This window comes from Patagioenas fasciata, chromosome 1 (genome assembly GCF_037038585.1).
Source record: "Patagioenas fasciata isolate bPatFas1 chromosome 1, bPatFas1.hap1, whole genome shotgun sequence".
In the NCBI taxonomy this organism is placed as follows: Eukaryota; Metazoa; Chordata; class Aves; order Columbiformes; family Columbidae; genus Patagioenas; species Patagioenas fasciata.
The window spans coordinates 79,795,669-79,820,080 of NC_092520.1; the positions used below are offsets into that span (position 1 = coordinate 79,795,669).

Sequence of the window (24,412 nt, forward strand, 5' to 3'; positions counted from 1 at the left end):
GTTTGGTTTTTTCTTTTTATAATTTCCCGATGATGGGGAGAGAGTACATATCTTCTCATAATTATAGAGAAATGCAGTGATACAAAATAAACTTGCCTTGTCTTTCACTGATAACTCACATTTTGAAATACTTAATGTGAGACAGAAGATACATCTATTACATTCACAATTTTTTTTTTCTCTTTGACATTGCATCAGAAGTCTAAGAGGACAAAAACTGTATTTCCTCATCAGCAAAGAATTATTAATGGGATTTTAGAGCTCCTGGATTTATTTATAAATCCTTTCATAATTTAATACTCAAAACCTTGAGAATTACCTGGCCCACTGGAATATTAAAAAAAAATAAAAAATGAACAGCTGTTTTTCTTCAGTTTGTGATCTTGAGACTGCTTGCAGGTGCCATAAATAGTTGTGTTACATGGTCTAACATTTAGAAAATCTAATCTACATAGGAACAGATGCAACACAAGTGTGTTTTTCTATTGCATTCTTTTTCTATGGATATTAACCTCATCTAAATGGCCAGCCACCTGAAGCCACTAGGTACATGCCAAAATCTTCGTTTGACTGTGAGCTCCCAGAGAGAGCAAGGATGTTCTGGGCAGCCCAAGAGGAACAGACTTGACTTTGGCTCCCAGTACACCCTGCCCTGCCCAAACCAGCAATAGCCATCCGGCTGGCTTTTTCAGCAGCTGGATTTTCTCACTTCTCCAGAATTACATAGCCTCACTGCCAGTCTTCTAATATCACTGTACCTTGGGAACAGTGTTGCAGCAGGTCATCAACACCAGACTGTTATAGGGCCAAAGATCTGACCTGGAAAGAGTAGATATATGTCAAAGAAAGCATTTGCTTTCTTTCCATTTCTATGTTGTTCCTCCCAAAAATGTTCTGTTTCGTACTTAGAAAATAAAATTATTTTAGAAGTTAAAAGGCAACATCTTTCTTTCTGTTCTAAATTTCTGACCAAAAATAAACATGGTCTGCTGAAGAACCTCCATGGGAGTATTTGCACCCTCATACTCATCAAAGCATTCTGTTTTTATGAGAAGCAAGCCAACCTACAGGGGTATGCTCTTCTTATTTCCTTCAGTTTTTCATTATGGGTGAGATAATCTTACCCCCCACACACTTGTTTGTTTGTTTTTTCTGAGCTATCTGTTTGTGGCACACTGGTTCTGGTTCTTTCACCTTTTCAAGAGAGCTCTGCATGTGACTACATACACAGAACCGTATGACACCAGAGGAAGTGGATTTTGCCAGGCAGAAAGTAGTCTTGGCAAATAGGGTGTATTGATTTTACCACCAAGAACACTTGGAACCGATTAACACTGAAGAGTTGATCACATTGTCAAGGAATATAGGATAATCCTGGAAATGGAAGGAGTGGATATGGTGTCTGTTCATGGGGAATCAGGAAAATACTTCCTGAAGCTAAATATGTCAAGATACATCCCAGCTGGAACTCCAGCTTTGCTACTGAGTGAGCCAAATATTAAGGCCTTTGCTCAGTGAAATGCAAATTTAATGGAAGCTGTAGGGACCTGGAATCCTTCTGAAATATGCACAGAATGATGAATTTAAGTATATACATTTTCAAAACACAAGTTTTGAAATTAGTGTACTTTTACACCGCATCTTTTAATGTCAATATGTTTTTTTTAGTTTTATTCCATGTAGCCATTTGACTTCAGGATCCATTTTAATACCTTTTAGTTTTGAAAAAACAACATCTGAATCAAGTCATCCAGTGAAAGCAGGGTCTGGCCTTATGGGGGAAACCATCGTTAGGTGGGTAATATTTTGTTAACTTCTATTATGTTACCTTCTGTTATTTCTTTTTGGTGTGATTACAGTAAGTTATAAGTTAAAACATTCCGCTTAGCATGTTTTAGAGTGATCAGTGATTCTTTCCTAAGCATTTCTCTAGAACTTCTCGATTTCTCACGTGGAACATAAGTGTCTCTGATATTTGGTGAAGATGTGTAACCTTAACTATAACCTCCTTGGGGCATGGTCCTTGACCTATGTTAACCCATAAAGTTTACTGATTATAACAAATTCAATAATGTTAACAATTATCTTTCAAAATTAAAAAAATCTCACAAAATGTTTTAAAATGAATGAGTAGGATTTTTAAACAGAAAGAGTAAGTTAAAAAGTTGTCTTAAATGTGTACAGACATACCACTATATGGCATTTTATTCATTGAAGGAGAAGTTGAAGATAGGATGTAAGTAAGTTCAATGTGCAGGCAGCAACAATCTTCTGTAGCCAACCTAAATGTGATTAAACAGTTTTATATTTCAGTACATATGAAAATATTGAAAAGTAAATGCTTTCCCAGTAAATAATACCTGTCGTATTATTAACTTGCTGAACCTGTACTGGGCAGATATTATTTCCTACTGTTCTACCTAGTGTTTCACAGATTTTTCATTGTTCTGCAGTGCACATGGTAGGCTAAATTTAACCTTTAAATCTTTCCAGTGGCCACTAAACTCTAGTCTTTCTTGCTTTTAGCCAGGACACAGGTGATCTGTGTGATCTCTGGAGACTTCTCTGGTGGTCTGTGAATCTGCCTGGTGGTATAATTCTGAGTCCTTAATTCCCAGCTTTAAATTTTATTAGAAAGAAGCTCGGAGTAGTTTAAATACCTTCCATTATCTGTTTTCTAGGTAATGAATTGCTGTGGTTGGTCATGTAATCAGTCACTAACGAGAAGAGAGATGACCTATGTGAAAAAGTACTTTGCTTCACACAGCAGTGTCTGAAAATGGTGGTTCACACTCTCAAGAGTCTAATTGTTTTGGCTGGGCTGGGCAGTTTCTTTTCAGAGACCTGGGATAATAATCTTATTCTTCATTTTGCATTATTGTCTCTCACTGTAGGGTGACTAAAGTGTGAACCTAGATCTGTTGGGGATTGTCTTCACAGAATATCCTGGTGCAAAGTGAAAAAGTCCTGGAAAGGTGTGTTGGTAATAAAACAATCTCCTGGGCAGCATCGAGTGGGCAAGTTGCTCTTGGTGTAGCTGTTCAGTGTTGTTTTGCATTTGTGAGTTGTTCAGGAACCGGCAAAACATTAGAATTGGTGACAAAACATACTTCAATTGATGTGCTTTGTAAATGTTTTCATTTGTTTGTGTAGGTCATGGCATTTTCTTATGTTAAAATAGGAACCAATATTGTACAGTACCACTGCAGCTATTAAGTGCCTAGGCTTCATGCTCTGGATATAAATGCAGGCTTTCATCTCTAAAATGCCCACTTCACTTGTTAATGCATTTAGAAGATTTGGGTAAGAATTTTGCCATTATCTCTTTTTTTACCTATAACTCCTCATTTGCTTTTGCAATCCAACCCATTCTGTAGGAATGATCTTTGATGAATTTCTGTCTTATTTTGTTTGTTATAGTCAAGAACAATCAGTCTGAGAGGTATGGAAACACCTTTCTAAGGGAGATCAAAGAACTATGCAAAATATGTTGAGTGTGTATTCCATACAAATGCATGGTAGGGCATTGCACGTTATACATTCTAATCCTAAGGGGATAAGGAAATCATCATGCAGGTTTTTGATAGTTTAGTCAATGGAAGAAAAATATCTGTAAACATGCTATCAAATTTACAGTTCATTGAAAGTGACAGAGAGATAAAAGAGCGGCTAAAATGATAGAATATGGAACATGCAAGAATGTATAACATTTAATCTTGTATACACAAATGCATGTAACATTTCTGCACAGTTAATGATCCAGTGCTTAAGCCTGAGTGATAATGTGTCATTGCTAGGCATGTCTATGAGTGTAGAAAACAGCATTATCTGATTAGTTTTGCAGTGGCTTAGTTTTTTGGTTTTTTTTTTGTATTATTATGATATTGATGATGAAAATCTTTTCTACTTCTTACTCTTTTTTAAAAGTATGGTTTTATGAAATTATATGCATCTAAATTTTTATTGCTGTTACATAAAACATTCTGCTTATTGCTCCCTTTTCATAAATATAGTGGGTATTTCTCTTCCCTTATTCCTTTCATCCCTCTTCCCACCAAAATAAATGAAGATAAGAGTTGAAAGTATTGTGAAATTGACTTGAAAGTTAAAATCTTTCAAATAACTGGTCCTGTCATTGACAAATCTTTTTCTTCCACTCTGATGCATTTCATGGTAATAAGTTTCAGAAATTTTACAATAATAAATACTCTTCTGCTAAAAGCATACATTATACAAGCAATAATTTAAAACTGTTCATGACATCAATTATATTTTGTCACGGTGAAATATATAACACATTAGATTTTATCAGCACAATGAAGAGGTACATTCCAGAATCATAAAGGTGGAAATCAAAATGGTTTTTCCTTTGCTTAATGGCTTTAATTGCAGGATACAATAGAACAAGGTTGCTCCTTTATTTAAAATTTAATTCTATCAGCTGTCTATAACCTGTCACAGTATGCCCAGTGCACGACAGCTATACCATTCCATTCAGTTCCACCTCAACAGACTTGTGACAATGTGCCAGCTGATTGTTTTCTTCTCTTTCTTCAGAAATGTGCAGATTCTGCGTACTACAGATTTATTAAAATGCTGTCTAAGCTCCATTATGGATGAGTATTATCCATTATCCACTAGCTGTCCATCTATAGACTCATCATCCATCTATTCATTCATCCATCCATTCATCCACTCATCCGTCCATCCATCCTCCACCATAACCATTTTTAATTATTTAGAAGAGTTTATAGAGTAAACAAAACTGTTGAAATTATGAATAGAACTATGAAAGTGCTTTTTTGCAGCATCTGGCAGATATAGCGTGTGTTTCTGTCTTGGGTCTGTGCCCATATAGATAAACTTTGTAATGGCTATTTTGAAAAAAAAAAAAAAAAGTATTTGGAAAAACTTCATTCCCTGCATAGGCTAAAGATATTTTCACTACATGAATACATGTAATTACTTTTATAGTTGTGTCTGATGTATATAAATAAAGTATATATTAAAATCTAACGTAATTCAATAGTGGTCCACATTATCTGATAGCCATACAGTCCAAAGGTGACCTGGAGTAGGACACAAAAAATGATGTTTTCCTTCCAGCACATGCATGCAATTAATAATAAAGTGAAGACTGCATCCACTGTATGAAATGCAAGGTACCAGTATACAAATTATAAAAAAGCTACAGGGTTTATGTTCCCTTTCCAAAAGTTTCTTAATCCATTAGGGGTAAAAATCCCATTAAATTTTTCAAGTAAGACCACTCAGGACCTTAAATATGTCAGTAATGCTTCGGACGATGTGGCCTGCCTTTGGAGGTTTGAAAGGGATCTCCCACAGCAACATGGTGGCAATACAGCGTCCTCATTTTAACTCGCTCTGCTTTGATGAGCAGCAGTCTGTTAAAGCTATAAAATGAGCAAAAGCTTTACCATGTTAAATACCCTTCCTAACTCAGAAATGCCTTGAATCTACTTAATTTACCAATGTGGCTTCTTCAATGTAGCCTTAGAAAAAAACACTTGAAAGCAGTGATTTTCATGACAATATATATTCAGACATGTTTGAACAATGCTACAAGTGGGATTTGTAGGAAAAATAGAAGGGAGGAAATATGAAATATGAAAAAATAAAAGATACAGACAGAATTCGATAAAGAAGCAGACATGAAAGCCCTATGCTTATTTTAGCTTTCTTGAAAAGGCTATCTGTATTTAATGATATTTGTGAGCATTTAATTAGGACCATCTCTCTCAAGTGCTCCCTATAACCAAGGTTCAGATTAGCCTGGTCTTGTGGTATATTCATTTATCAGCTTTAGCCTTGAGGCTCTCAATGGCTCCATCACTTTCAGCACAGGGTATCATCAAGATTTTTTCCCAAAATGAACCAGGTGTTATCCAAGATGAGAGCACTGTATGCATAACGGTTGTACTGCAGCTAGAATAGAGCAATCAAACCAGACACAAAAATGCAACAAAAACAACACCAATCAAAACAAAACAAAAACAAACACACAAAACCACCAAAAAAAGAAGCATGAACAAACAAACAAAAACCCAAAACAAAAACATAAAAGATGTACAAAGCAGTAAGAAGTTTCTTCTACAGAAGAAACAGTCAGTTTTCTTGTGGGACATATGATGGGACTAGATGAAGAAATTCATTGGCTATGTAACTGTGAATGAGTAAACAAGATAACAGTACAAGTTTATCCTCTGTGATCTTTGTTATAAGATGCAGGTATCAGACATTTAAGAGAGTTGAAAGGGTAACCGAACCAATCTTTGAAAGCTGGTGTTGCTCTTTGGACACAGTGGTATATCCTGACATGATGTGGAAAACGAAATGTAACTAATGCCAACGGAGAAAAATGCAATCCACTTAGCTGGAACACTGTTATACATTAAACAAGATGAGAGCTCTGGTAAGCATATGCCTCGGATGTCTCTTAGACAAAGTTGTCTGCATTCCACTTGTAAAACTGTAAAAAAAGAAAAAAAAAATCAGCTGGTAATTCCCATTAGTATGAATAGAAATAACAATTAATTACCAGGCTTTGTAATTACTTTTTTGAGTGAGAAGGAGCAGGTTCAACTAGTTTGTAAAGAATGACTTCATTATAGCTTCACCCTACCAAACAAATTCAGTCAACTGGACAATTCCATGTAGCCCAGACCGAAATTTCAGTAGGCCAGAATGTGTGTTCCTGAGCATCTGGGCAGGGAATAGTCTATGATCAACTTCACGTTTGCTAGCAGAAATATATCGATTGAGCAGTGGCTATTGTCTCTCTGGACTTCAGGAAGGCTGGACAAAGGCTGACATAAAACTGGGAGGAGTGGCTGACATGCCAGAAGGCTGTGCTGCCATCCAGAGAGACCTGGACAGGCTGGAGAGTTGGGCAGGGAAAAATGTAATGAAATATAAGAAAGGCAAGTATAGAGTCTTGCATCTGGGTAGGAACAACCCCAGGTTCCAATATAAGTTGGGGAATGATCTATTAGAGAGCAGTGTAGGGGAAAGGGACCTGGGAGTCCTGGTAGACAGCAGGATGACCATGAGCCAGCACTGTACTCTTGTGGCCAAGAAGGCCAATGGCATCCTGGGGTGTATTAGAAGCAGGGTGGTTAGTAGGTCAAGAGAGGTTCTTCTCCCCCACTACTCTGCCCTGGTGAGGTCTGCCCTGGAATATTGTGTCCAGTTCTGGGCCCCTCAGTTGAAGAAGGACAGGGAACTGCGGGAGAGAGTTTAGCACAGAACCACGAAGATGATTAAGGGAGTGGAGCATCCCTCTTATGAGGAAAGGCTGAGGGAGCTGGGTCTCTTTAGTTTGGAGAAGAGGAGACTGAGGGTTGACCTCATTCACGTTTATGAATATGTAAAGGGTGAGTGTCACGAGGATGGAACCAGACTCTTCTTGGTGACAACCAATGGTAGGACAAGGGGTAATGGGTTCAAACTGAAACACAGGAGGTTCCATTTAAATATGAGAAGAAACCTCTTCACAGTGAGGGTGACAGAGCACTGGAACAGGCTGCCCAAGGAGCTTGTGGAGTCTCCTTCTCTGGAGATATTCAAAATCCACCTGGACACCTTCCTCTGTAACCTTATCTAAGTGTTCCTCCTCCATTGGGAGGATTGGACTAGATGATCTTTCGAAGTCCCTTCCAATCCCTAACATTCTGTGATTCTGTGGATGAGCAGACAGTGAAGTGGATTGAAAACTGGCTGAATGGCCAAGCCCAGAGGATGGTGGTCAGAAGCACAGACTACTTGGAGGCTAGTAACTAGTGGTGTACCCCAGGAGTCAATACTGGGTCCAGTGCTCTTTAACAACTTCATGAATGACCTGGATGAAGGGACAGTGTACCCTCAGCAAGTTTCCTGATGGCATGGAAGTGGGTGGAGTGGCTGATATGACAGAGGGTGGTGATGCCATCCAGAGGGACCTTGACAGACTGGAGAAATGGGCTGGCAGGAATCGCGTGAAGTTAAGCAAAGGGAAGTGCCAAGTCCTGCACCTGCGAAAGAATAACCCCATGTATCAATATGTGCTGGGGTCCAACCATCTGGAAAGCAGCTTTTCAGAAAAGGCCTTGGGGTTCCTGGTGGACACCAAGTTGAATGTGAGCCAGCAATATGCCCTTGCTACAAAGATAGCTAATGGTATGATGGGCTGAGTTAGGAAAAGTATTGCCAGCAAGTCAAGGGCGGTAACCCTTCCTCTCTCTTCAACACTAGTGAGGCCGCATCTGGAGTGCCAGACGCAGCACTGGGTTCCCCAGTACGAGAGAGACACGAACACACCGGAGAGAACCCATTGAAAGGCAGCTAAGGTGATTTAGGGACTGGAGTGTCTCTTCTATGAGGAACGACTGAGAGAGCTGGGATTGTTCCACTTAGAGAAGGCTCAGGGGGGATCTTATTAATGTATATAAATATGTGAAGGGAGGGTGCAAAGAGGACAGAGCCAGGCTCTTTTCAGTGGTGCCCAGTGGCAGAACTAGGGACAACGGGCACAAACTGAAACACAGGAAATTTCCTCTGAACATCAGGGAAGCTTTTTCTCTGTGAGCTTGACAGAGCACTAGCACAGGTTGCCCAGAGAGGTTGTGGAGTCTCCATCCTTGGAGACAAACTCAAAAGCCTCCTGGGCATGGTCCCAGGCAACTGGCTACAGGTTGCTCTGCTTGAACAGGGTAGGTTGGATGAAATTATATCCAGAGGCCCCTTCCAACATCAGCTATTCTGCGATATTGATCTACAGTTAGAAAAGTTGCAGTGATAAAGCATAAATCAATCCTTCTTTTTTTTTTTTTTTTTTTTCCCCCCTTATAACTTTGAAAATGTGGACATTTTGATTGATTTCAGATCCATGAGTTGGGGAAAAATCTCATTGATTTTTTTTTGTTTTGGTGAATTTAGTTTGTGGTCCCAGTTTTACACTTAACAGTTTTGAAATTTTAAACAAAGGTATATTAATAAATCTTTCTAAATGTTTAGTAAAAATTTCAATGTATGATTTAATAAAATATTGCTCAGATATTCATTTTACAAAGAGTTCTAGCTAATAATACATTAGCAATAATATATCGTACTAATCTGTAACATATGCTACTCATGGCTGTAACATACTTGTTACATGTATGAGTGTTCTTTTTATGCTTTATAAGTAATTCTAAAACGTGGACATTAAGTGTTATCAAATTTTGTGTCTCACATTCAAAATAAAAAAAAAAAAACGTCTTTATCTGGTATACTTAAGGAGCCAAAGTTGGTGTTGACAAAGCAATGTCCCGATATATAGTACCTCAAAGGTGTTCAAGGTTAGCCCACAAAAGTAAGTAAATAGTGCCATTAATACTCAGAAATGCCAAAACTGTTGCACCAAGTACTTGCAAACACAAAAAGACCTGTCTTGTATGGAATCTTGTTGACTGGAAGAGTATTAAAAGAAAAAAAATCTGGATTTACCACTTTTGTTTTGGTATCTTGTTCCAGAACAAGACTCTCTGAGACATTTTTGTGATGGCTGCTAGATAAAGTCCATATTGATCAACAGTATTCTAGAATAAAAATTAGATTTTTTTAATGAGCTTTAAGATGATTTCTTCAGAGTAGGGTTGTTTATTATTAATAAAGTAATACTTTTTTATACATTATTTAATTTGTTTTTGCTGTTGTTTTTCACAATAGTAAAATCAGAGTTTGGGAGAGAACCTACCTTTTTCTTTTGTCATGGTTGCTGAAGAATGGTGACATCTCTAACTCTGTATTAACAGAAATCTGTGTTTTTACCAATTAAATTCTGCCGTAATTACACCTGTCATTAACAAGAAAATGGGCACAATTCAAGATAAAATCCAGGAGGGGAGAGAGAGAGAGGGAAAGAGGGGTGACGATAGGCAGAGAGATAGTCAATTCAGTCCATTTGCCTGCCACATTGTAATTCCTTCTAGAAGTCTCATTCAAATATCATTTGCAAATTCTCAGACTTCTATGACATTTCCAATGGCACATACTGAGCACAAGAGTGTCACTGGTCAGAAGAACATGAGGGGTATGAGCGATGCTTTGTGTGTTTGGGGAAGACTTCAGCCTGAAATTTGTGCAAAATGAATGCCTTAAGATAGCATGAAATTCTTGTGTAATGCTGGATCCCAGAAACTTCAGTTGACTCAGGCAGATGAAGATACTGAGACCACTTCATACCTCATAGGCTTATTATGCCTTTCTCACAGAAGTTTTGCCAGAGAAAAGAGATCTCAGCCCATCATTTTTATTTTCATGAAATTGTGAAGTAAATACAGTCCTTGTGAAATTGATAGCACTGAAGAGTGAAATTCTCTATTTACCCGCAGTATAGGCACGTCATATCAACAGTTCTATTCAAAGCTATAGATGTACCAGCATTTTGACACAGAGGAATTATTGTAGAAAAGAGAGAGGCAAATGTCTATGCTCTGTCTGAAACTGGACAGAGTAATTGAACTACTTCTATACAATTTGAGACCAAAGGAAATGGCTTCTCCAAGAAGAGTATTTTTAAAAGATGTTGGTACAATTATATAAGCCAGGACAAAGAAAAGAGAGAGGATTTTTTTTTTTTTTCTGCAGGACAGTGTCACCAAAAAACATTGCAGTGGTGTAGATCAGGTGGGTATAATTATTATATTTCTGCCTGTTTAAAGGGGTTATGGTTAAACAAGTTCCTATGTGTTACAACCTCTCAGCTGCACTATCAAACAAAACAGACTGAAAACAGAAGTTATTAATATTTGGGGGACCTCTTTATTTACAAGTAATGTGCACAAACAGGGCCCGTTTCTGTGATATCAGCCTAAGCAAGCAGTATACAGAAGTCTCCTTTTTTCAGAAATTTCAAATCTATGTTCTCCAGCAATTCTGGTGTTGCAAGAAGCTTTATCTCTTTTTCTTCATGTAGGCCAATCCTAGTTTCTGCATCTCTCCCTTTCTTGGCATCCTACCATAAAAGTACTGATGGTTTAGATCAGGGGTGTCAAAAACTCATTTTCACAGGGGGCCACATGAGCCTCAGAGTTGACTTCAAAGGGCCAAAGGTAACTTTAGGGCTGTATAAATGTAACTACTCCCGTGGTGAAAATGGCATAGATGTTTTCTCTAGGTGGAAAGCCAGTATAAGTCAGTGTCCTGTCTCTGTTTGTGTGCACCCTCAGACTGGGCAGTTCAGCACTTCCTTAGTTGCACCAGTTCACAATCTGAAATGACCTGTACAGAAGTAATCCTCTAGAACACATGTACGTGTATGCATATATATGCGACTTAAAATATATATATTTATTGTTCACTTTACTGGTCAGCAGTGCAAATGGTTAAGACACAACTGAACGGACAAAGAGTTACAACCCTCCACTGATAATTAAGCAAGAAGGCTGGAAAGACCATGGATAGCAGCAACCTCTTAAATGGGTATTACCCCCAAAAGCAGATGGTGTGTCAGTACCCTTATGCACCCATAGTGTGCTCCAAAACCTGCTGACCCTGCAGTTCAGTGGATCTAACTTGGCATCACAGAATCATAAAATGCTTTGGGTTGGAAATGACCTTTAAAGCTCATCTAGTCTAACCCCCCTGCCATGAGCAGGAACACTTTCCACTAGACCAGGTTGCTCAAAGCCCCATCCAACTTGGCCTTGAATATTCCCAGGGATGGGGCGTCTGCAGCTTCTCTGGGCAGCCTGTTCCCGTGCCTCACCACCCTCATGGTGAAGAATTTCTTCCTTATATCTAAGAGTTCTGATGAAGCTTCACAGTCTGGTCTATTGCCTTGATCTGTCAGCATTGTTTGCATGTCAGCACCTGCATAGAAAGGGATAGATCCCAGGACCCTGCAAGCAGGGTCCAGAAAGCCTGGCTCCCATCTTCCCCTACAGCCTCATTGAGCAGAGCCAGGTCTGCAAGTGGAGGCTGGGACTGCCTCTGCTCCCTCATTGCCTTTGACTTCATTGGGATGAATTCTGTCTCTTATGAATGAAACAATTCGTATCATTTGCAACACAGATAATACAGATCAGCTGGCACTCCCACTTGCGGGCAGCACTCCTGAGTGACATGAAAATGCAGTTACTTGGAGTGATGCCCAGGTGGACAGATATTATAGAAAGGTCTGTGAGTCCCTGCAGATAATTTGCTGGCTGGCTCATTCCTGAACCATTGTCAAACCCAAATTCTGTGTCACTACTTCTAAAATATGATAATACGATGGCGCAGTAATGAGTTCTAATATAAATGGAGGAGCAAAATGGCAAGAGTGGCTTTATATGCTAATTGTTCTGAATCCTGTGCATTCTGCAGCTGGCCTACTGACTGTACTCTGCACTGAACACTGGTGATGTTAATTCTATTTTAATATTATGGATAGTAAGTGTCAATTTGGGGAATGGGTATACATTCTGCATATTTATAAGAAGAGTTACCTAACCATGGGGAAATAAGCATTGAGAGTCTTGTAGAAATAGTACCAAAGAAAGTACTATATCAGTAACAAACTATGTGCAGAAAAGGTTTTACAAAAACATCTCTAGATAGATTACAAATTATGGGGATGATTTCTGACATCAAGGCAGTGTAGAGTAAAAAATTGCAGTGGTCACAACATTTGCACCTTTTCCTCTGCTGCAGCTCAAGCACAAAAAGGAAATCTGTTACTGTCTGAAGAGAAAGAGAGAGTATTTGAAAAATAGGTCTATAAATAAGGCAAAAGAGGAACAGCTTTTACAGTTTTGCAGTTCATAACATGCTCATTTTGAGTTGATAAGGATTATTCAAAGAACACTTCTTTTCAATACTCAATGTGAATAAATCTGTGAGATGTTAAACAGATGCATTGTTTTTTCAGTGCTAAATCAAAGCTCATGCAATACAATCTCTGCAAGATGTGTGGACATTTTTTTATTATTATTCGGAATAATAACATGGTTTAACACTTTATGTCTTCAAAAGGCTTTGTATTCAAAATGTACTAAAAGAATTAATTAATACTTGTAACACATCCTCTGTAAGAATTTCCATGCTTTATCCAGGAGGTCAGTACCATGACTGCCAAGACTGATAACAAAAATATACATCAAGCTTTATTGTCTCTTTGTCCTCCTCAGAATTGCTACTTTTCTGGTTCTTCCTGTTACATGTTGTTATTCTGTTGGGTCAGAATACTTTGGATGTGGAGAGTGCCTTTGTGTCTGGCAGCCTTGAACCTGCTAGGTGTTATCTCAGCATATGACCATCGTTCTCTTAGGCCCTGCCTATCTTTTCCTTAAAATGCATAATTTTGCAGGCATTCATGTAGCTCTGTGTGGAGTGGCAGAGTAGCAACAGTAGGATAAATAAAACATAAGAAACTGTACAAAGCAGGCAACCATAATCTATTTTCACATTAATTAGATGCCGAAAGTTGCAAACACATTTTATTTTTTTAATGCACATGTATCTGAAGTTGATTGCACTAGTTTTAATCCAAGAAATGTTTTAAATTTAATAAGTCTTCAGTAATTTACCTTCAAGCCGGTGTTGGCAAACTTGTAGACAAAACATTAAGCTGTAGCCATGAAAACCTGACTGACGTGGCTTCAAGAAACACAGTTGCTTTCAGAAGATTACATTTTTTTCTCTTTTCATTTTTGGAACCAAGGTGCCAGTTCATCCTGATGGCTGAGCTGCTGGTAACTTCAGTGAAACTTTTGTAAAAGCAGGAGACTAACAGGGACTGCTATCCTGAAAGTAACCCCTGTAAGTGCTGAGTATGGACATAATAAACAATATACAATTGCTACCAAAATTCTGAGCAGAAATGCAGCTTACAAAATAGATATATTTGAATAATAAAGAGAGGAACAGATTGGGTTTTGCTAGTGATCCAGTCAGCACTTCAGCAGTACGCTAAAGTCTCTTGTCACTTCCCCTTCCAGTTAATTTGAAAACTGACAAATCAGCTTGAAGTACTTGAAGAATAGAAAATTTCTGTGATGCATTCATTCTGATGTCAACTCAGTCCTTAACTGGCTGCAAATAAGTGCATTGAAATGGTAAGCCATCAGACTGTATCACATGGAAGAAAAAAACAATGCATTCTAAACTGAGCTGTCATCAAACAGTTTCCATTATTTCTGTTAGATATTCATATCCTTCTGAAAGAGGACTGCTTTATAATTTCCTTTGTACATCTATATCCTTTGTTTACATATCCCTGGATGACTGCTGGCTCAGTGAAGATGTTTTTTTTAAACTAGTTACACCAATAATTGTATTTATTTCTTGCAGAGGATGTAAATCACTTTATCTCATCTAGAATTGTCAGCACAGTATGTGATGATAATTAAATTGGCCTTATCTATTGTTTTACATTTGTTGTAAAACCACAGGAGTTGAACTGGCTTGTGATTTGTTGTCATAAGTTCTGGGCCAGAGAAGAACACCTTAAAAAAACTTAGTAAAGTATCACACTTCAGGAAAAGTTCTCGACTGTAACGAGAACTACTATACAATCACACTCCTCTTCCTCTATAATTCTGACAGCAAGCAAAGATCACACACCTGAGAGTTTTGTCTTCTTATATCTACTGCATGTAGTTCATGGTGACTGTCATTCCTGGTAGATGCTGGCTTTTTAGGACTGGTTGTATACCAGTCTGCAGCAAAGCTGTTGACTGCACTATGATGCAAACTGCTGGGGAAAAGGTCTGTAGAAAGGGATGGAGCAGACATTTAGACACAGGTCTCTTCATACAGTCTTTCCTTTTAGATACCTCTGAGAATCAAGGCCGGTACTATTATACAGATCTTTTAACTTGAACATTAGGACTAGAGCCCAAGTCTTCAGTATTTTTGGACTTTATCTGAATAAACTTACTTGCATATTTTAAGACATTTTTGTTTGGTTGCTTTTTTTTTTGTTTGTTTGTTTGGGTTGTTTTTTTTTTTTTCTTTTTTTTTTTTTTTAAATGTGTGAGGGTTTTTTGTTGTTGTTTTTCATTTCTCCCTCTCTGATTCTGCAGCAATGCTTAAAAAATGTCAAAACATGCTGTCCCTCACTTATATGAGCCAGTGGGAAGTTCTCTATGCTTAAACGCTCTGCTAAAATGTGAGCACTATTTATTGCAATCAGCTAGGTCAAATTAATCCCTTACCTAGTTTCAAGCATGTTATTGAGTTGCCTGAAGTGGAATGTAGTCACCTTAGGTTTCCTCTGTGGAGATAAACAAGCACAAATAGCTGCTACAGGAAAATGTGCCACCCCTGGAAATTTAAAAACAGACCAGCAATTTCTCTCTGAACTCAAGCACCAGATTTAAACACATAGAGTTAGTCAAGGTGAATCTAGACTTTCCTGCTCAGCCTGCCCTTCATCCCTGTATTCTTAAATTCTCCATCCTGCTCTTTCAGATTAGTGTCTGTTGTTGATTCATGTTTATACAGAGCCCAGCTGGCTTTGGCAGGGCACAGATTAGCCCTGTAGAGGGCTGATTGCAGGGCTGGGATAAATATATACATATCTGCTTCTGCACAGCACAACTCGCGCAAGTAGCTGCTCATGTGGTGTAAATAAAGATCAAGTCCTATGCTAGAAGGTGCTTCCAGTGTTTTTTCAGCCAATTTGTCCTTCCTGTCTCTGCTATTTTAAGAACTTGCTGTAGAAGGAGCACTTGATTTCTCTTATCTCTTCTATACAGGCTATAATTAGGATTAGCAGAAGTGTTTTACTTAATGTTGCAGTAGTTCTTGTGTACAGCACTCATATCTTAAGGATAATTAACACTGTATAGCTCCCATTAGTGTTTTTAAGCACTTAAAAGGTACCATAATGGCCAAAGCTAAAATTGTCATTAAAGGGCCATTGCTATTTATTATGCTCATAAAGTAGACACTTCGCTACAGAAAAATATATCGTTTGGTTCCATTTAGAAAGCAATAACAGACAGCAGCATTAGTTATGGCACTCTTGGGATTAAAGGACTGTTTTAAATTGATCCCATTCTTATTCCACACAGGAGTCAATAGAGAAATCTAAAAGCAGGTGACAAATCATTGCATTGCACATCATAACTCTGATTAGCTGAGTTATACTGGAGGGCAGGTTTGCTGTTTTTTATAAACATTACTTTCTGCAAATACTTGATTTTTTTTTTTTTAGACTGCTTTTTCTTCATAATTGCACCTATATTTCATAGTACAGTTTTATTACATTTCAGCTTACATTCTACATTGTTTTAAGCAATTACAAAAACCAAAACATTTTATACCCTCTTCATTATACTTTGGGAAAAGGGCCAGGTACATTATTGACATGAAGATCTTGCAAAATTTTTTCCCTAGCATTCTTGTTCAAACACACATGGCTGTGAGCAGGTTAGGTTTCTTATTGCCACTGCTTCATTTGGTTCATTTGGTTATTGAATTACACATTTTTTATATGTCATATTTCCTCATACACAATAATAAGACAGTCCCATACTTTCATAGCTCCTTCTCTCTGAAGAAGTTAATTTTCTTTGCTAACTTGACTCTGAAGATACATTTTAGTCACAGTGCAACTGTTGGAACAAAACGTGAACCGTTTATAGCAGTAAACAATTATCATTCAAATGAAATAACAATTTAATGGTCTTGCATGATTAATACCCTACATAAATTCTTTATGACACAGAATTGAAAGATGGTGTTATGAATGTATAATAGAAAGTCAACATAACATGCTACCCTTTGGTTAGTTTCTAAGGAAACAGGCCATGCAATCACTGTTTTCATAAAAATCAGAGGTTCATAACAAACCCATCATATATCGTCCTTACTACATTAAATTTTTAAAGGTAGAGTTGTTGGCTTTTTCGGCCTTAGTGCAAATTATGTACACGAGAGGTCAATTCAGTTAACAGCATCCCTAGAGTCTTTTTCATGTTTGTGATCTCAGGTCAATATTTCCAAATGTTGGTACTTGCATTTAATTTAAATTGCTATCTATTTCTAGGCATATAAATAAGTCGTCTGTTCTTCATAAATGCTTATTATTCACAGCTGATTCTGACTTTGTTCTATGGCTCCAAGGTGAATAAATATGTGTTTAGTATCTTTGAAAATCAGGATAACAAACTTTAGGAGTCCAAATATGATTTTGATGCAAAGTTTTTTTTTTTTTCAAAAGGGGATGTCTAGTATTACACCCCTAAGTTATATTCTTCTAACTGCAAGAATGCCTAAAATATGGAAAAATACAATTTCACTTAAAAATCAGTAAAAGCTGTGAGGCATCTAGTAAGTTTTAAGATAAAAGCTCTTTTTTTTTTTTTCTTTTTCTTTTCCTGTTTAAGGCATTTCTGAGATTAGGTTTAAACTTATATTAATGCAAAATAAAGTCAGATATCAGCAGCATTCAAAATCGTGGGCTTTACTTCATAATTTTGAATATTTCTCTTCTTCCTCCCCTACCTGTGTGTATATATATATATATATATATATATATACAGACACACACACATGAAATAGACTGTTAATACAGTAACATATTGAAAAAAAAAAAAAAGAAGAAAGTGTTTGTGTGACTATCTTGCATCTGCCATCTACTGAGGCAATGGAGAGCCCTCTGCTGACTTTATTGGAGGTCTCCCTCTGTCATGCATGGGTGAGCACGGCCAAGTTGTTTTTCATTTTAGTAAAAATTCTTGCTTGGTCCAAGAGATGCTCAGAGTTGAGAAAAATCATGCTTGACCATCTGTCATGCTACAATTGGAAAGAGAGAGGGAAAAGTATTACTTCCTCTCCTATTTTTTTTTTTGACCATGGTACCTACTAAAGATATGAAAATTCCCTCTGTCAGTTTTATATGTATTTATCTACAAAACATATTCCCAAACTCTCGTCCCTACTGTTTCATCAGACCTACGTGTCTTAAGATAGCCTAAGCACTGGTTTAACTTACTTGTTGATGATTCTTTAATCCTTGGCTAGGTCCTTGGGTGAAAGAACGAAAGGAGGCAGAACTGGAGTGTTACTGCATTACAGATATTTACAGGATCTGAAAAGAGCATTTAGGGCCATAGCGAGAAGGCAAGTGTGGAGTTGGTTCTTGGAATTTAAAGAAGATGAAAACCACAGTATACTATGAATAAGAAAATGGTATAATCCTATTAAGAAGATAGGTAATAGACAACTAGAGCTACAGAAAAAAAAAAAAAAAAAAAAACCACAACATAACAAAACAAAAAACAAAGCCAGTTTCTTCACAGATCTGCAGTCAGTCTGTCTGCTAAACTATATTCCATAATTTTCAACTGGAGTTAGTCCAGCAAAATATGTTCCCAGAGCTTATGTCTTTTGATAGATAGATCAAGGGTCACTTTCCTGTGACATTTATAGAGTTCAGATCATAAATTAACTAAACATATCACTATGATTGGTTTGATACTTTAATACTTTTACAGTCTTGAAGAGATTTGTAATTATTAGGTTACAAATCTGAAAGTGGCCACTGTATTAGTGTAGGTAGTTATTCTGATGGTTCTAATTGAGTATTTCCTAGTGTTTTCTCAATCTGAAGTTAGAAACCAGTAAACAAAAAAGCTAATTGATTATTTATAATCACAGCCACACAAAAATGTCCTTCCTCAAAGAAGCAGAGAAATAGGAACACCAACATAAAAAGGAGTTTATAGCCCATCACTAGGAAATAAAACTCACCAATAAACTTTGTTCTGTAGACCCATTGGAAACTAAAACTGCATACAAAGGTCAATAGCACACATATCTGGTAGGATGCATATATATTTATCTGTGCTGAAGCAAAACTGAGACATAATATTTTATAGCTTAATTTATTATGCCATTAGTAAAGCTAACCAGAACTTGTGTTTTTATGTTGTAGGTATGTGGTTTCTTTTTAAGTTGATGCATTCTAGGAAAAAAAAGTCAATTTTGACATAATTGTTTTATTTTATTTTGTGTGAACTAAAGTTAAATATTCCATCTGAGTCAGCTTTTCTTGCAGTTTCTACTTCCTAGAGCTGCCAGAGTGTCTCCAGTGATCTGCAATTTAGGAGTCTCGTGTCCATATGATTCTGCACAAGGCTTCTGACTATGTTACAGCTGTCCTCTGGTTGAAGGAAATTAATATGCCATAAGACGATGCAGCGAAGGAGATGTCATTTGATCAAAGAATCTAGCATATGAAGAAACATATGAGCACCAGACTCTTGATGTTCAATTAGCAGTACCAAACTGATTCAGAACAAAGTATCATGACTTACAAATTTCCTCAACTTTTTATTTAAAAGACCTTTCTATTGGGACTTTTTGTCCCAAATTCAGAGTGCAAGAGAGCAATTCTTAATCTTGGCAAGTTCTATTTTAAAAGAAATCCAGAATAGTTCAGTTATCTCTGAGATAGAGGATGAAAGTAAGGCTACATGACATAAGGTCCAGTTAGCAAGTTTTTTTAGTTATTTTTGACAAATACTCTTTGGGAAAGAATATTGGCTTCCATCTGATCTTAAATGAAGCTAAAATACTAGGAGCTGCTTGGGTCTACTGATCACTTTGTACTTTTTAAAAAATGTGCTCACGTTTCTCATCAGTTAAACAGCAGTCAATTAGTTTACTGCATGCTATCAAGCATTAGAGGATTTCATATACAGGGTTTCTCTTCCTCATTCTCCTCCTTACCTCTCTGTTTCAGGTGTGGAGTACTAAGGGTATTCCCTGATCACTACTCAGCCCTGCCAGCAGAGGAGTGAGTGGTGAGCAGGCCTTGGCTTTGCTGCAGGATGAGTGCTTTCTTCCTTCGGGAATTGGCAATTTCTAGAAGCTTTCATAGTCTTTAGATGTCTTTCAAGCCCTTATAAAACTGACTTTTGCCCATCTTATACTATGGTGGTAGAAAAGATACTTTATGCAAGCAATTCTCTTTTCAAGCAGTGAGAGATTATCACAGTGTTAACGAGCTCTTTGATAGAAGTGATATTGTCACATCACACCCCCTGTTCCTGCCCCAGGACCTCTACAGGGCTACATTTCTGGGCTTCCTAGTGATCACCAGCCTGTTTTGGTGGGGTTGCCCATGAGTCCTGGCCTGTGGGAATCCCGCCTTTCCATCTGCTCCTGTGTATCTGCTCCTGGGCAGGTGGCTCTGGCATACCTGAACCTGGCAACAGGGAAAATCAAAGGTCAACTCCCAATGGGGCAGACTAGTTTCTTTCTTCCTGTTGAGGAGCATCTTTGAACTTCAAATGTGACTTAGGATGTTTATTCCCCAGGCTTTGATTTATTTTTCTCAAAAATGTGTTTTCCAGGTACTTACAGGCGTAATTCTCCTTTTCAGCAGTGCTTTCTCCTCTGCTGTTTAGCAGTTTTATCAGTTCTTTTCTGGCAGAGTGTGTCAAGAGTGTTTTTTTTTTTGCAAACAGCCAATAGTGAAATATTCCTGAAGTGGTCTTCTTTATTATTCTCATCACACCCTGCCTTATGACTGTTTTATTCAGACAACCTGAGCCTACCTGCAGTCCCTGCTGGTTGAGAGACCAGAGGTAAACCAGATTCTAAGTCAATAACTCAAATATTTCTCCTCCTATATTATTTTGCCATGTAAAAAAAACCAAACCAAAACACACAAAAAAAAACAAAACAAAACAAAACACCACACCAAAAACAAAACATCACACCAAACAAAAACAAACAAGCAAAAAATAAAACAACCGACTAAACACCAACCAACAAACAAATAAAAGTAGGAAAAAAGGTAACACTTCTTCTTTCTTAAATAATTTGATTCAGTAAAATCTCCAGTTTCCAATACTTTTTGCCCTCATGTTCTCAGTCTCTCCTGAAGAAAGCATTCATTAAGTAGGATAACTGAAGTTTCCTTATATTTGTCTCTTTATTTCCCTTGACATAAATGGACTGTAGTAGAACTCATTTCTACTAAAGTGAGCAGCAAAGATCCTGTAGCATTATGTTGGGCCAGGATTTCATTCCCTGTGTGTTGCTGTGAGAAGTTAAGAAAGGGTGATGTAAGTAGTGTGTTATTCAAAGGTTTGACCTAACAGTCTTCTCTTGAAGTCTTGAGGTCTGTTGGGCCACTGCTGAATCCTTTTGAAAATACTGTCCAAATAATATATTAGGGTGGTGGTTTTTTGTTTTGTTTTGGTTTTGGTTTTTTTTTTTTGTTTGTTTGTTTGTTTGTTTTTCTGTTACCATATGAAATAGAGTTTTAATGAGAACCGTGTTTTCCATTTTCTCAACTATTCTTACAATGGCTGAATGTTAATATTGCTGGAAAATTAAAAATCTGATTCCTCCAGTTCTAAGGCTGAATTTTTCATTACTTCAAAGATACTGAAGATGTAGGAAAACATGCTGACCCTTTCTTCTTTGCTTTCAAATCCACATATATATATATACATTTAGTAGGTGTTTTTTACGGGTGAGTGGAATCCATGAAGTTCTTATGCTGAACTGTGTCTTTTCTGACAGTAATGACAAAATAAAAAAAAAAAAAAGGAAAGAGTTCACAGATAGTTCTTCAATTGGGCAACTCTTTAAAAAGAGTCTCAGAACCAGAGAGCATGTATATTTATAAAAATATGTAGATCCTAAATACTATGGGTAAATACATACTCATTAAGTACTCAAAAGCAAGTAAGGGATATATGACAGGGTTTTCATATGTCTTGTTTGATTACCTTTGAAAAGATATTCTCTTCTTGAGATAATTGTTAATTTTTAATGAAAAACATACAAAAAGTTTTGGGGTTTTGGTTATCATGAATGGTAGAAAAGGATTTTTCACATAAAATCAATATTTTTTTCAGCGAATAACAGTTTAAGAGAAAAAATTGTTCTAGTCCTACAAATGGCCTCTAAATTGCTGAACCACCTCATATGGTCTTCATTTTTGCCATACTAGCATATCAAAGGAAAATAATTCTAGCATTTTGGGGACCTACTTATTTGTTCCTTTGATAATCTTATCATCTGCCTTTCAGGTTGATTTTCTTTAAGAAAGGAAGTTAGTCTTAGAAACTGAAATTCTCTTTTGATCACTGTATCTGTAGAAAAGTGAAGCTAAGAAAACACATGTGCTGGGGCTCCCATTAGGCATAAAATTAACATTCTGGCATGTACTTAGTAACTACTGTCATTTGTTGATGGTAGGAGAGGCTGGAGAGCATAAGGATTTTGTGCTGTGCTCTTCTTCTGACAGCAATTCCAACATCTGCAGAAGGGAGTTTAGCAAGAACTAGAAAAGTGGAATAAATAACAATAAAATTATACATATGGTGTGAAGGTCACACAGACAAATATATTTCCAGCTCTAGCTGTACTATTTCTGACCCGTCCTTTTGCTGACTAAGTCAAGCGACAAAATACTGAGCAAGAGCATATGTGGTTATTAGGTGCCATGCAGAGTTCAGAACAAAGCATAAATAATTACCACGCAATATCAATTTGTTTGATCTAGGAATACAATCTTCACCAGATTTTCTAGTGCCTGAGTGTAACTTTGAACAGTTATTAGTACATATTAAATTAAAAAGCCTTATCTGTCCCAAACATTAGCCTGAGGTGGTGCAGTGGTGATGCAGTAAAGGTTATTACAGGAGGCAGCAGTATGTAGGAGTGATTTGGCCAGTATTTGTAAAGATAGACTTAAAATGAGGCTGAGGCTATTCCTTAATGTTTCATCTCTCTTACTGCAATGTAACTTCTACTCTCTCAGTATGAATTAGTCCCATTTCAGGAAAGGGTTTGTAAAATATACTTAAATTAAAATGATTCCCTGTATATAGAAACTTCTGAAATTCTATCTTCTGTTGTATGTATTTATTGAAAATTGTACTAGCTGTCTTAACAAATTATCTACCTGGGTCACTGGATACTCTTGACAGAGTTTTTACCACCCATTTAATCTGTATTTGGATCAGCAATTTACCAGCCTATGTTACCTTCAGGAAGGGAAGAAAAAGAGAAGAAAAACATAAAAGGAAACCTGAGTGGTTAATTTTCCTCATCAGTTCCATCAGTGCAAGATTGCTGTCTATGGTTCCCTGTTCTATTTTTTCACCTACATTTGCTCCTGTCCTACTTTTTCACCTACATTTACTTTTCTTTCACTCTACTGCTAACAATGCATACAGTGATGTTTTCTCCTACAGATCATCTTTTGCAAACACTAATGCTTCTTAAATGTTGACCTGTCAGCAGCAGTTCACTGATCATGCAGTAAAAAACAGTTCCAATATTATACTCATTCAGAATACGTGCACAAATTAGAGATGGCTTTTCCAAAGTTTATTTTATTTAATAATTCGTGCCATATCACTAGCATTTGTTTGGGGCACAGGTATGTTTTCCAGGACACAATAGTCTCAGGAAGGACTTGACAACAAAACCTCAACTGAAAGTACTGAGCACTGCTTCATATGGCATTCACTTCAAATACAAGAATCTGCCTGAAGCCAAAGTAAACCTACATTCACGTGCTTCTCACAAAATTTATTTACTGTGTCAGTCATGGCGAATCTCCCATTTCTGTCAAATTAGACAGTCCCTCTGGCAGGTCACAATAGACATGGTGGCATTATCAATATTTTTAAAAGGTCATCTATCAGGGAATGTGTGTTGTAGGTAATGAACAAGGAGGAAAAGAAGACTGCTTTGTATGCTTGGAGAAGTAAAAATCCTACAAAACCTAATACACCTTAAGAACAAGAATTTGATTTATTTGTGTTTTACAATGTCTGCACAATTCTAAGCTTGCCAAAAAAGGATAGTTATTATTTATCTTATTTATATCCAGGTGCCATTCGGAATTACAAGATGTTTTGCCACAATCTTCTGTGGGACCAGAATTGGTCCCCCCCTGCGTTTAGGAAGAAGGAGTTCAAATAATTGGAAGTATTTTATTGAAAAAAAAAAAAAAGCCCAGACAAATAAAAAGAAAAAGCAAACAAACAAACAAACCCCGCTCATTCGGTTTAAAAAATATCTTATTAAAAATGTGTGTTTTGTTGTGAGAGCATGCACTTTGTTATCTGGAAGAAATTCAGTTATTTTAACTTTCATTTCTCTTAAGCTGATAGAGAAAAAAAAAAAACCTAACAAAACAAAACCACTCTTGTAAGTCCACCAAAAGATACCATTACTACTTTGGTGTTTATAGAACATGGGAAGTATGTCTGCTGCTTTACAGATAAATGTCATCAGTTCTTGGGTCCAAGAAGCTTACAGTTTGAATCTTAGAGCTCGATGTTAAATATCAAATATATGATCTTTTATTTCGATGTATTAAGAATCAGAACTGAACTTCTGAAATTTTCCTTTTAAGATGAATAGTTATTCTATTAGATACAAATAAGTGTTTGGGCTTTTTTGTTTC

General features: G+C 37.1%; 1 protein-coding gene across 16 annotated transcripts in view; it reads left to right on the top strand.

The window, feature by feature from the left end:
* ROBO2 (roundabout guidance receptor 2) overlaps positions 1–24,412 on the top strand; it is a 1,099,771-nt gene that overhangs the window by 284,845 nt on the left and 790,514 nt on the right. The gene's annotated exons all lie outside the window — the stretch shown is intronic.